The sequence below is a fragment of the Cupressus sempervirens genome, chromosome 1 (assembly GCF_028749045.1).
Source record: "Cupressus sempervirens isolate cs-2001-9-10 chromosome 1, ASM2874904v1, whole genome shotgun sequence".
NCBI classification, from domain to species: Eukaryota; Viridiplantae; Streptophyta; class Pinopsida; order Cupressales; family Cupressaceae; genus Cupressus; species Cupressus sempervirens.
This window is the reverse complement of record NC_143118.1, coordinates 107,325,121-107,336,998: the sequence shown is the minus strand read 5'-3', so window position 1 is coordinate 107,336,998 and position 11,878 is coordinate 107,325,121.

Below are 11,878 nucleotides of genomic sequence, written 5' to 3'. Positions count from 1 at the left end.
TCTTGTCTAAATAATCTCCCATTTCATGGTTTAGTAGCAAGGATTGCATCTCTAAGGCTTAGTTGAGAGATATTCCTATGCTTATGCACACACCTTTGCACTCAATGACTAGGAAGCTCTAAGCCAAAATTAAAGCTTTGCAACTCATGGAATACCTTGGATAGAATGGTTTAGAAAAGTGCACAATTCTAGTGTGCATTTATGGTAACTACCATGGGGTACAACAATTCTATTTTGCCTCTCTAGATGCATTTAGTTGTCCATTTTTGCTTTCTATTTTTGTACTTTTTTCTTTGTAGACAAAATTATCATGTAATACTTTATCAATATCATACAATATTTTTGAGTAATACAATGTCATATTTTACCAGTGAAAGTATAGTACGACTATGTAGAAAACTATCACACTAGTATTACAAGTTTTATCTTATGGGTATAGTGACAAGTATTGTGCACTGAGGAAAAATATCACCACTATATACTAAAAGTTATTGTACAAGGAACTGATTGTTATTTTGGTTATTTGGTCAATTTTGAGTATTTAGCATTGTATTTTCAGATTTCTTAGGTTTATTCATTGTCTACCAAAGGTATTTTGCATGTTTGTATCTCATTTTGTAATAACCCTTTGATGAACTAATGCATTGTTCTATAGGGTTGCTCTAAAATTGCTTAAAAATTGCTATAAAAGAATGCATGCCAAATAACTTATGCTAAAAGGCTACTAACTCTTGTTTGTAGGGCTGCCTAAAACTAAAAAAAAAAACAAAAAACCAAGTGTGGTTGTATTTCTTTCATTTCATGTGTGAAAATATATTGGTTGTTCATTTCTTGCATAAGTACATGATTACTTGCTCTACTAGAGCTTGTCACTTGGTAGGAAAGTATGCTCTTCTATTGATATATGATTGAAAAGACCACTTGAGTAAGAAAATGTTGAAAGAAGACTATGTGTTTTCAATCATTTTTTTGTCACTGATGTCAAACCTACTCTATGTTGGTAAGGTAATTTCTTATATGTTTCAAACACTATCACGTAGTTGATTGATGAAGAGGATTCGATCAACAAGATGTAACAATAGTACCTAGAGGAATGGTTGAGTTATGATTATGTATTGAAGTGTAAGAATCAATTAAGATAGTGATAACATAATGTATTGATGATCTACTTAAGGTTACAAAATGATTGGCTAGACTTAGAAAGTTTTGAAGAAAAAGCTTGGACATAGTTCATTTGCTAAGCTTGACCAAGTTGATAGAAGGTGCCAAGAAAAGTTAGTGCAAGCCAAGAAAAAAGTTAGTTGGAGCCAAGTGAAAGCAATTTCTAGTAGATGCCGAGAAAAATAATAGGTGTCGAGCAAGTTAGTAGGTGCTGAGTGATTTTTAGTTGATGTTGAGCACTAGTAAAATCTAGTTGACACTGAGTAATTTTATAGTAGATGCCAAGTAACATAGTATGTGTTGAGCATCAATACATTGATAATGCCGAGCTACTGCATTATGAAGAATATTGAAGATTTTCCAAATTAAAGCCGACATGTTTGTTTTCTTGGAACTTGTAAATCAGAAGGAAGATAAGATTGATGAGATGGAGGCACATAATCTTATGTAAACCATTTTGGAGGAAAATTCAAATGGATTTTAGGAGAAGTTTCTAGAGAAGACAAGATATGGGGTAGATACATTGTATCCTACCTAATTCATCAAAAATCCTAATTTTTGAGATGGATAATGAGCGGGAAAAAGAGTTTTAATTCTCTATATGTACGGATGTCTAGTCATGAAGAAAAATAGGATGGAGGTTAGAGAGTTTTTGGATGCAAAAATTCGACAAGGAGAAGGAAGAGGGTTTGCTTCATCAAGTGACACAAGTGAAGAAGTCTACAATGGTGAGCTAATCAAGAAGGTTAGAAGAGGATGAATGCGTGAAGGGTGAACAAGTTGTTACAACTAAAAAGATAGGAAGCCAAGTAGAGTTGAGGACTAAATAGTGATTTGTAATATGAAAGTTTGTAAGTTGTATCAGATCAAACTCTACTATTACTCTCTAACAATTGTATTAGATTAAGATAAATCCTTTGGAGAAAGGTTGACTTAACAGTCATTGAAAAATCCTTTAACTTGGTGGCATTCAAAGTGAATGAACTAAAGTCCTCTAACAAGGCTCACTTTTAATAGGGTGATTGAAATACCTTAACTGGGTCACATTTAAAAGTGTGTGTTGTAACCTTTAACAAGGTTGGCCTTTAATAGGGCATCACTTTAGAAGAGTGAAAAATGAGTAGCCTGTTACTTGTGGTTTTTCCCAAATTAGGTTTCCACATTAAATCATTGTGTCAAGTGTACTGATGGATGAGTTGTGTTCTAAGCTTTACATTTCTACATGTTAGTTTAATAGTAACATATCATTTTTGGTTAATAGACAATGAATGCATGCATGGTTAAGAATGTTAGATGGGTTCACTAAATTGTGAAAAATTTTATTTAGACATCTGGACCTTGAATAACTAACTCGGCCACCTCTTAATTATTCTAAAAGAATTCCAACAATTGGTATTAGAGCACAGTTGCTTGAGAGGATTTTTTAAGGTACTAGAAGCAAAAAGATCAGGATGTCAAAAAGAGAGGTACCCAAGCTAAATAGAGATAAATTTTCTGCATGAAAAAGTTTGATGAAGCTACATCTTGGAGGACTTGGAGATTGTGCACAAACATGCATTACAATAGAGCATGTTGATCCAATAGGAGTCCTAACTTTTGAAGACTTGAAGAAAAAGAAAGAACATAATCAAGTGATGTATGAGATTGCCTTTGCCCTAAGCTATGCTAATTTTGATAAGATTAAAGAACTTAAAAGTGCAAAGAAGATGTGGGATGCCCTAATCACTATCTATGGAGGAGATAATTTTTTTCAAAGAGCCAAGTTAGAGAGCCTAAGAGGTAAGTTTCATGACATGAGAATAGAAGAAGGTGAAAACATTTCTCAATATGTTGCTAGAATAAAAGAACTTAGTGCAAAAAAATGTGCTACTAGTAAGATAGATGATGATACTATGTTAAGTAAAGTTTTGAGAACATTATTTCCTATATATGCCATTAGAGTGTCTACAATTCAAGAGTTAAGACATATGCCAGGGAATGATCTAAGCCTTGAAGGTTTGGTAGGAAGACTCACTACCTTTGAGTTATCAAATTTTGACAACTACAGACTAGAAAGTATTGAATCAGCTTTCAAAGAAAAACTATTACTGAAGGACTGTGAGGAGGTAAAGCCAAAGAAGAAGAAAAGAAATATAAAGTATGCATCTAGTGAAGTAGTATAGATGAGGAAGATATTGAACAATTGGAAGAATTGTTGGCCATAAGATTTCACAAAGGAAAAGGTAAATTTAAAGGCAAATTGCCTATCATTTGTTTAAATTGCAATGAAGTGGGACATATTGCAGCAAGATGTGCACAAAAGAAAAACTTTAGAGAAGAGAATGAGTAGAAAAATAGAAGAGAAGATGATGGAAGAGACTATAGAGACAAAGGCAAGAAGTCATGCTACATTGCTAATGAAAATAATTCTGATGAAAATGATGATGAAGTGGTATATGTTGCAATGAAGGATGAAGCTATTGCACTTATGACTTGTGTTAACAAGAATGACAAATGGATCATTGAAAGTGGATGCTCACATCACATGACTGGAGACAAAAGTAAGTTCATTGCCTTAACTTGTTATGATGGAAGTAGTGTAAGATTTGGTAATGATGCACCATGTTCAATAAAAGGAAAAGGGTCTATTAAGCTTATAGACAAGATCTCATGTGACAATGCTTACTATGTTGAAGGATAAATTATAACATAACAAGTGTGTCATAATTGAATAATTTGGGATACAAAGTTGAATTTAAAAAAAAGTCAGCCAAGATATATGATACAAATGGAAATCTAATTGGAAGAGGTGATCACACTAGGAGTAATCTATTCTATTTGGATATAGAAGATGCTACTTGTCTTATTGCAAAATTTGATGATGTATGACTTTGGCACAAGAGATTATGTCATGTTAACTTTGATAATCTGATTAGTATCAGTAACATGAAAAGAGTTAGAGGTTTGCCTAAGTTGAAGAAACTAGAAAATGTAATGTGTAAACAATGTTAGCTAGGCAAGATGACAAAGTCAAGCTTTAAAAGTAAAGCTTACACCTCTAAGAAAATACTTGAAATTGTTCATACTAATTTGTGTGGACCTATTGAGGTACAAAGCTACAAAGGAGATAGGTATATAATGCTACTTGTTGATGATTACTCTAGGATGATGACTATTATGTTTCTAAAACAAAAATAAGATACTTTTCAAATGTTTAAATGGTACTTGACAAGAGTTGAGAAAGAAATAGGTAAGAGCTTGAAATGCTTGAGATCAGACAAAGGAGGTGAGTTCACTTCACATGAGTTTAACATGTTCTGCAATGATAGAGGAATCAAGAGACAAACATTAGTACCTAGGACCCCTCCACAAAATGGAATTGCTGAAAGAAGAAATAGATTTGTAATGGACTATGCCAGAACACCAATGATGTAGAAAAATGTTGCTTTAAAATATTGGAGAGAAGCTATAAGTACTATAGTATAAACTTTGAACCATATGCAAGTAAAGAAAGGTACTTACTCAACACCTTTTGAACTATGGTATGGTCATCCACCTAATGTGAAATATTTTAAGGTATTTGGAAGAAAATGCTATATTCTTCAAGATGCTAGGAGTGGAAAGTTTGATGCTAAGAGAAAAGAAGGTATATTCCTTAGTTTCTCCATCAGAAGTAAAGCTTATAAGTGTTTAATTACTAACACTAACAAAATTATGGAAAGTGCAAATATGAATTTTGATGAGTTTACAGAAGCACATGAGGCTGAAACTACAAAAGGACTAGAAGACAAGAATGTGATTGGTGCAAAATGGGTATTCAAGAACAAGTTAGATGAGAATGGAAGTAACAAGAAACAAAGCAAGACTAGTTTGCAAAGGGTATGCACAAGAAGAAGGTTTTTATTATGGTGAAACATTTTCCCTTATTGCAAGAATGGAAGGAGTAAGAATTCTTCTTGCTTATGCTACATACAAAGGTTTCAAAGTTTATTAGATGGATGTTAAGTTTGCATTTCTAAATGGAATATTAGAAGAAGACGTCTACATAGATCAGCCAGAAGGATTTGTGGAAAAAAATAATAAAAACATGGTATGTAAATTGCACAAAGCCCTATATGGATTGAAACAAGCATCGAGAGTATGGTATGAGAGACTTCACACCTATCTTGTTAAGATTGGATTTGAAAGGACAAATGATAACAACAATTTGTACATGAAGATAGATGAAGAAAAAGATATACTATTATCTAAAATATTTTTTGATGACATTATATTTGGAGGACAAGATGTTTTGTGTAAAGATATTGCAAGAATGGAAGGAGTAAGAATTCTGCTTGCTTATGCTACATACAAAGGTTTCAAAGTTTATTAGATGGATGTTAAGTTTGCATTTCTAAATGGAATATTAGAAGAAGACGTCTACATAGATCAGCCAGAAGGATTTGTGAAAAATAAAATAAAAACATGGTATGTAAATTGCACAAAGCCCTATATGGATTGAAATAAGCACCGAGAGCATGGTATGAGAGACTTCACACCTATCTTGTTAAGATTGGATTTGAAAGAAAATATGATAAAAAAAATTTGTACATGAAGACAGATGAAGAAAAAGGTATACTATTATCTAAAATATTTGTTGATGACATTATATTTGGAGGACAAGATGTTTTGTGTAAAGATTTTGCAAATCAGATGAAAAAAGAATTTGAAATGTCAATGTTTGGAGAGATCAAATTCTTTGTGGGATTACAAGTATATAAAATGAAGTATGGTGTATATATCATTCAGTCAAAATATGTCAAGGAGATATTGAAAGACCTTTGGACTTGAGGACTCAAAACCAATAAGTACACCTATGGTAACATCACTCAAACTATCAAAGAATGATGAATCAGCTGAGGTCAATCAAACATTATACAGATCCATGATTAGAAAATCACAATATGTAGTGCATAGAAGACTTGATATTACATTAGCTATGGGGATAGTAGCTAGATTCTCTGCTAACCCTAGAGAGAATCACATAATGGCTATGAAAAGGATAATGAGATAATTGAAAGGAATAGAAGAGTATGGCTTATACTATAAGAAGAATGAAAAGTTTGAACTCAAAGTCTACACTAATACTAATTGGGTTGGAAATATTGATGATAGAAAGAGCACTAGTGGAGGAACATTTTTCTTAGGTAGAAGACTTGTTACATGGACAAGAAAAAAGTAGAGTTGTACTTCCCAATCTATTGCTGAAGTAAAGTATGTTGCTGCTGCCATTAACTACACAAACATTGTATGGATCAAACAATTACTAAAGGGAATGAAGGAAGAAATTATTGAACCTGTTACACTTTATTGTAATTATACAAGTGCTATAAATATATCAAAGAATCATGTTATGCATACAAAGACAAAACACACTGCAATAAAGTATAATTATTTAAGGGAGTTGGTTCAAGACAAAGAGGTGAAAATGGAATATATTAATACAAATGAGCAAATTGTTGATATCTTCACTGAACCATTATCCAAAGATACTTATAAGTATCTGAGAGGTAAATTAGGGGTGATACCCCTATTAAAGGCTATGTAAAAGATAGAGGGAGTACCCTGCATCAAACAAGCTGACATTCATTTCATACAAATTGATGCAATGGATCTTATTTTAGGAAGTTTCCTAAAGTAATTATAGAGTTGGAATTAAAAATTAGCCACAAGCAAGGTGACATAGGAAGAAAATTGAAGAGCCTGAAAAAGTTTATATCTACATATGTCAAAGATGTTAAGTGTTGTGTATATATCTTTGGCATTGTTATCAAAGAGGGAGAGTGTTCAGTAAACTAATCAAGATCATAGATGATCAAGGGAGAAGTACGAGAAATTGATCAAGTGCATATTGATCAAGAGGAAGATGATCAAAGCAAAAAATCAAGTCAGAGGGAAAAAAGTACATTGGCAAAAAGAATAGTGCAAAAGAGGAACAATGAAGTGAAGGTACATCATTAGAAGATCAGAGACTATAAGCAATAAAGAGGGAGAAAGTAGAAAGAAAAAGAGAGAGATATTGTGATATCTTGCTGATCCATGGAAGAAGAGAATATTATATTTTGTAACCTAGGAAGGAGTTACTGATAGAGGGAGAAGTGTTATTCACAAGATTTCTTTTTGGTATTGCCCTACTATTTTAACCTAGTTAGTTTAATAGAACAAGATGTTCATCATTTGTTTGATTGGTTGACCAGTTTGGTTTGCCATCAATGCCAAAGAGGGAGGTTGTTGATATATGATTGAAAAGATCACTTGAGTAAGAAAATGTTGAAAGAAGATTATGTGTTTTCAATCATATTTTTGTCACTGATGTCAAACCTGTTATATGTTGGTAAGACAATTGCTTATATGTTTTAAGCACTATCACTTAGTTGATTGATGAAGAGGATTTGATCAACAAGATGTAACAAAAGTACCTAGAGGAAAGGTTGAGTTATGATTATGTATTGAAGTGCAAGAATTAGTTAAGACAATGATAACATAATGTATTGATGATCTACTTGAGGTTAAAAAATGATTGGATACACTTAGAAAATTTAGAAGAAAAAGGTTGGAAAAAGTTCATTTGCAAAGCTTGACCAAGTTGATAGTATAATACCCCAAAATTGGCTCATTTTCCATGATACCAATTTTGGTCTATTCTAACCAATCCTAAGACCTATTTTAATAGGCAATTCTTATTTTGGTACTCGCTACTTGACCTAATTGTCAAATGTTTGAAACCCTAATTTGCATTAATCAGACTCTTTATTTAATTCCTATAGTATTAACTCATATTAGTCACATTAAACCTATTGATTAAGATTTAATTTAATTATTAAGTATTTATACTTTAATTAAATTAAATCATCACCTAAGGCTATTGTACTAAGGAATTAAATTTATTTAATATAATAAATATGCCTATCTCAATTAATTAAAAGGAATTATTTAATTAAATGGGGAAGGTATTTCTAATTAATTAAACGAAATTATTTAATTAAATGGAGAAGCTACTTCTAATTAATTAAGCAAAGTTATTTAATTAAATAGGAAGTTATTCCTAATTAATTAAATAAAGTTATTTGATTAAATAGAAAAGTGTCTCTAATTAATTAAATCAAATTATTTAATTAAATAGAAAATATATTTATGAGAGCATATCTCATTTTATTAAATTAAATATCTCTCATAATTTTCTCTTCAATTCAAAAATGGAAATTCCTAGTTCACTGCTGATCAAATTAGAAGTGACCCAGGTCACTTACTCTCACACTAAAGTTTATCTCAGCTGACTGACTCTTACACTCAGATCTGAGCCAGTTAACTCCCTCTAATTTGGGAATCTTCCACCTTAACTGAACCTCATCTTCAATCCTAACCGTTGAATGAAATTGATCTTAACCATTGGAGTATTTCAGGAAAATCTATTTAAGAGACCCTCATTTCTTCATTTGGGTGGATGAATTGAATTGCTATCGAAGTGCTGTTGAAATTCATACTCACATTTTCTCACATTTTGCATACACTTGCATCCTTAGTTTAATTTCATTTAGCTTAACTATGTATATGTTAATCTAGTTTGCTTTATTTTGTTCTTGGATTACATTGTATATCTCATTTAAAATAATTTACACATTCATCTAGACTAGCTGCATTCATCAAATCCTTCATTCTTAGAGGGTCTGGTTGCTTGCATCTCGATTCTGAGGATATTAATAGGAAAAATCCTTCTAGATAGAAGGCAATTGGTCGTCTTGTAGGATTTATCTCGGATGAACAATCTCATGTTCATTCTGGGATGAATTTGCACATAATGACCATGTTGAAGTGTGTGTGTTAGTATAGGCCACAATTCACACATACATTTTTGGCACACACTATGGGGCCAAGAAAATCAATTTCTCAGGTTTTCTCTGCATTTTTTTACTAATTTTCAAGCTCTTTATCTATACAATTCCTTGCAGATTCAAGAATCTTTGTGCGAGATAATCCATTTTCGCATGAAGATTCTTTTTGGTTCGCTTGAGAAAGTGCCTCAGTGTGCAAACATTTGCATGTCACCTTATTTATTTGCATGGACCGTAAAAAGATTTCTCACAACTTTGCTAGTGATCTCGTGCAAGATCTTGTAATAGCAACATCTATTTCAAGCATTTTTACTTTGTAATTTACTCAATTTTCTTAATGTACTTAGAATCTGTGTTGCTCTATTTCTTTACTTTTTTGCAGCTTAACTATTATTTGTAGGATGATTTGTCAAAGATTCCTTATACAACCCACTCAAACATGGACTAACGGTTTGCTTGTAGGACGATTGCCAAAGATACGTTTGACGAAGACCATTTTTAAAACCCACAAAACAACATGTCTTATTTATTGCTTTCCAAACATAGATTAATTAGGGGCTTGTGAACTTCCTAGGGTGCATGACAAAAGAATAGGGGATTATGCTCCTTACCACTTGGAGGTCATGACCAAGGGTGAATAAAAAACTTAGACACTTCTAAAAGATGACATTTCGAAGAAGGCAAGCAACTTAGTGGTTCTCTAGTATGGATCCTTTTCTATGAAGAGATGAAGATTTCCTTTTAGGGAATTAGAATCTTGAGAAAGGACAAGTCTGGATTGATTAAGCTAATTTAGTAAATCAACTTGTTTCATCTATTTGGGCGAGAAAGTAAGGTAGAGGAGTATGGTCTTTCCCCTTAGAGGAAATCAAAAACTTTGACCCTTGCAATATAGAGTGAATCTTTTAGAGAGCCTGCCAGAGTGATCCAACCTTTGAGAATGACCCAAGGGAGCACACTCCTTTCACCAGAGATTCCAACTCACTATAATCAAGATGCTTTATAGAGTTAAAGACTCCAACACTGGATTAATTTCTTCCCCTTGATTCTTGATATTATATATCAAGGGGAAGCTCTATTTGTGCACTGGTTGGCATCGACCCCTATCTTGCTAAGCAAGTAGTGTGCACATTCATATGCTGGTGTTGGCTATTGGTCTCAACTCTACTTGCAGAGTCACTAAGAATTAATACGAACAGAAGCCAAGTAAAAACCTTTAGTTAAAAGCCACCTGGTTCACCTCTAAACGGAGGCATAATCTTTGTGCAAAGAGGGGGAATAATATCTCCTATAAAACTCACCATAGGCATGATATTGGATGTTTAAAGGTGGTATACATGCTTGTCCCCTACCACAAGGGTGCTTGTTTAGCGTATACTATTGAGTCCTTTGAATATACCAAAAACACGGGTGCCCTCTAGGGGGTGACATGACTATGTGAGGTACACATATGTGCATAAGATGTGGGACAAAGGTTTTTCCTTCTTTACCAATTTTTGTTTTTAGGGATAAAAGTGTGTTTGTTCTTGAGTCATAAACAAGTCCAAAACTATCTACAACAAACAAGGGTCAAGACTCCCCTATCCTGTCGAGTTGCTTTGTCCTCAGTGGGACTATTTTCGACTACTGCTTGCTTCCCACTATCTTGTTCAAACACATTGCCTTGATTGAATCCTAAAACATTGTCCAAATGTCTTACTGAGTTAACCTCACTATTTTTCCAATCAAATTTGTCTAATAAATTTGTCCAATCTATCTGAACAGTCTAAAAATATCTTCAAAATCTAACATTGTTGTTAATTTGGTCTTGATTTTTACGCAGACTTGTACTTTTTTGCATGAGAGTTCATCTTTTTGCGTGAGCCCATTCAGGTCTCATGTGAGATCTTGCATATACCCTTGTGAAATCTTGCCTTTGTCTTAGCTATCCTATCATTTCTTTGTGCGAGATAGAAAAAGTCCTTACGTGAAATTAAACTACTATCATAAGTCTTCGTGCGATCTTGTGAACTTCCTTGTGTGGCTTGCAGAGAATCTTCATGCAAAATCCTACTCTAAAACTATCAAATTAGTCAGTTTGACCAATCTGTGATCTTTGTCCAATTAGTTTCCTACACTGAGTTGTCCTTTTCTGTCTGTGCACAGTCTTGAATAGTGGCATTTAGCTGTACCAAAGATTTGTGATCCACATTTTGACAAGTCTTATCTTTTACTTCTTTGGATTCTTGTTTCTTAATGCTTGTCATACTCCATGTTATGATAGTCATAACCTTTGGCTATTCTAGCCTTCAAATTAGACTACTCATGCCTTAGTATACAACATTCTTGTCTTACCCTATTGAGACTTAGTCTTAGTGTAGTTCTTTTCTAGGTTCTTGCTTCTTATCCTTGTCTATGAATGCTCTTAGATTTAGGTGGAGTCATGTTAGGGATCATAATCACTGTAGAGGTTTCTTACCTTTCGTTACACAATCTGTATCTAGTTTTACGAGTGAGATATCTTCATGATCCACCTCACCTATTAGGTCACCTCAAATTCAACAAACATTTTCCATAAACCTGCAACAAATTAGGAATCCTTTGTATCAAGAGGATACTAGGATAGGTAGAGGTCATGTATCACCAAACACAATGTCTGACTCCTTTTTCAAAGGACCTTTCGAAACACAACACAATGAAACTGAACACGTTCCTACAATGACTAATTGTGAACCTAAACATGGTAGTTATAGTTGACATCAAGAACCACCCAAGAATGACAAAGTGAAAGAAAAAGACCACAACACCAATGAGGAATAGGAAGAGGTGGAAATACTCCCTAAACACATAGCAAAATGTTGAAGAGACAAAAACTTTCAAAAGGTCAT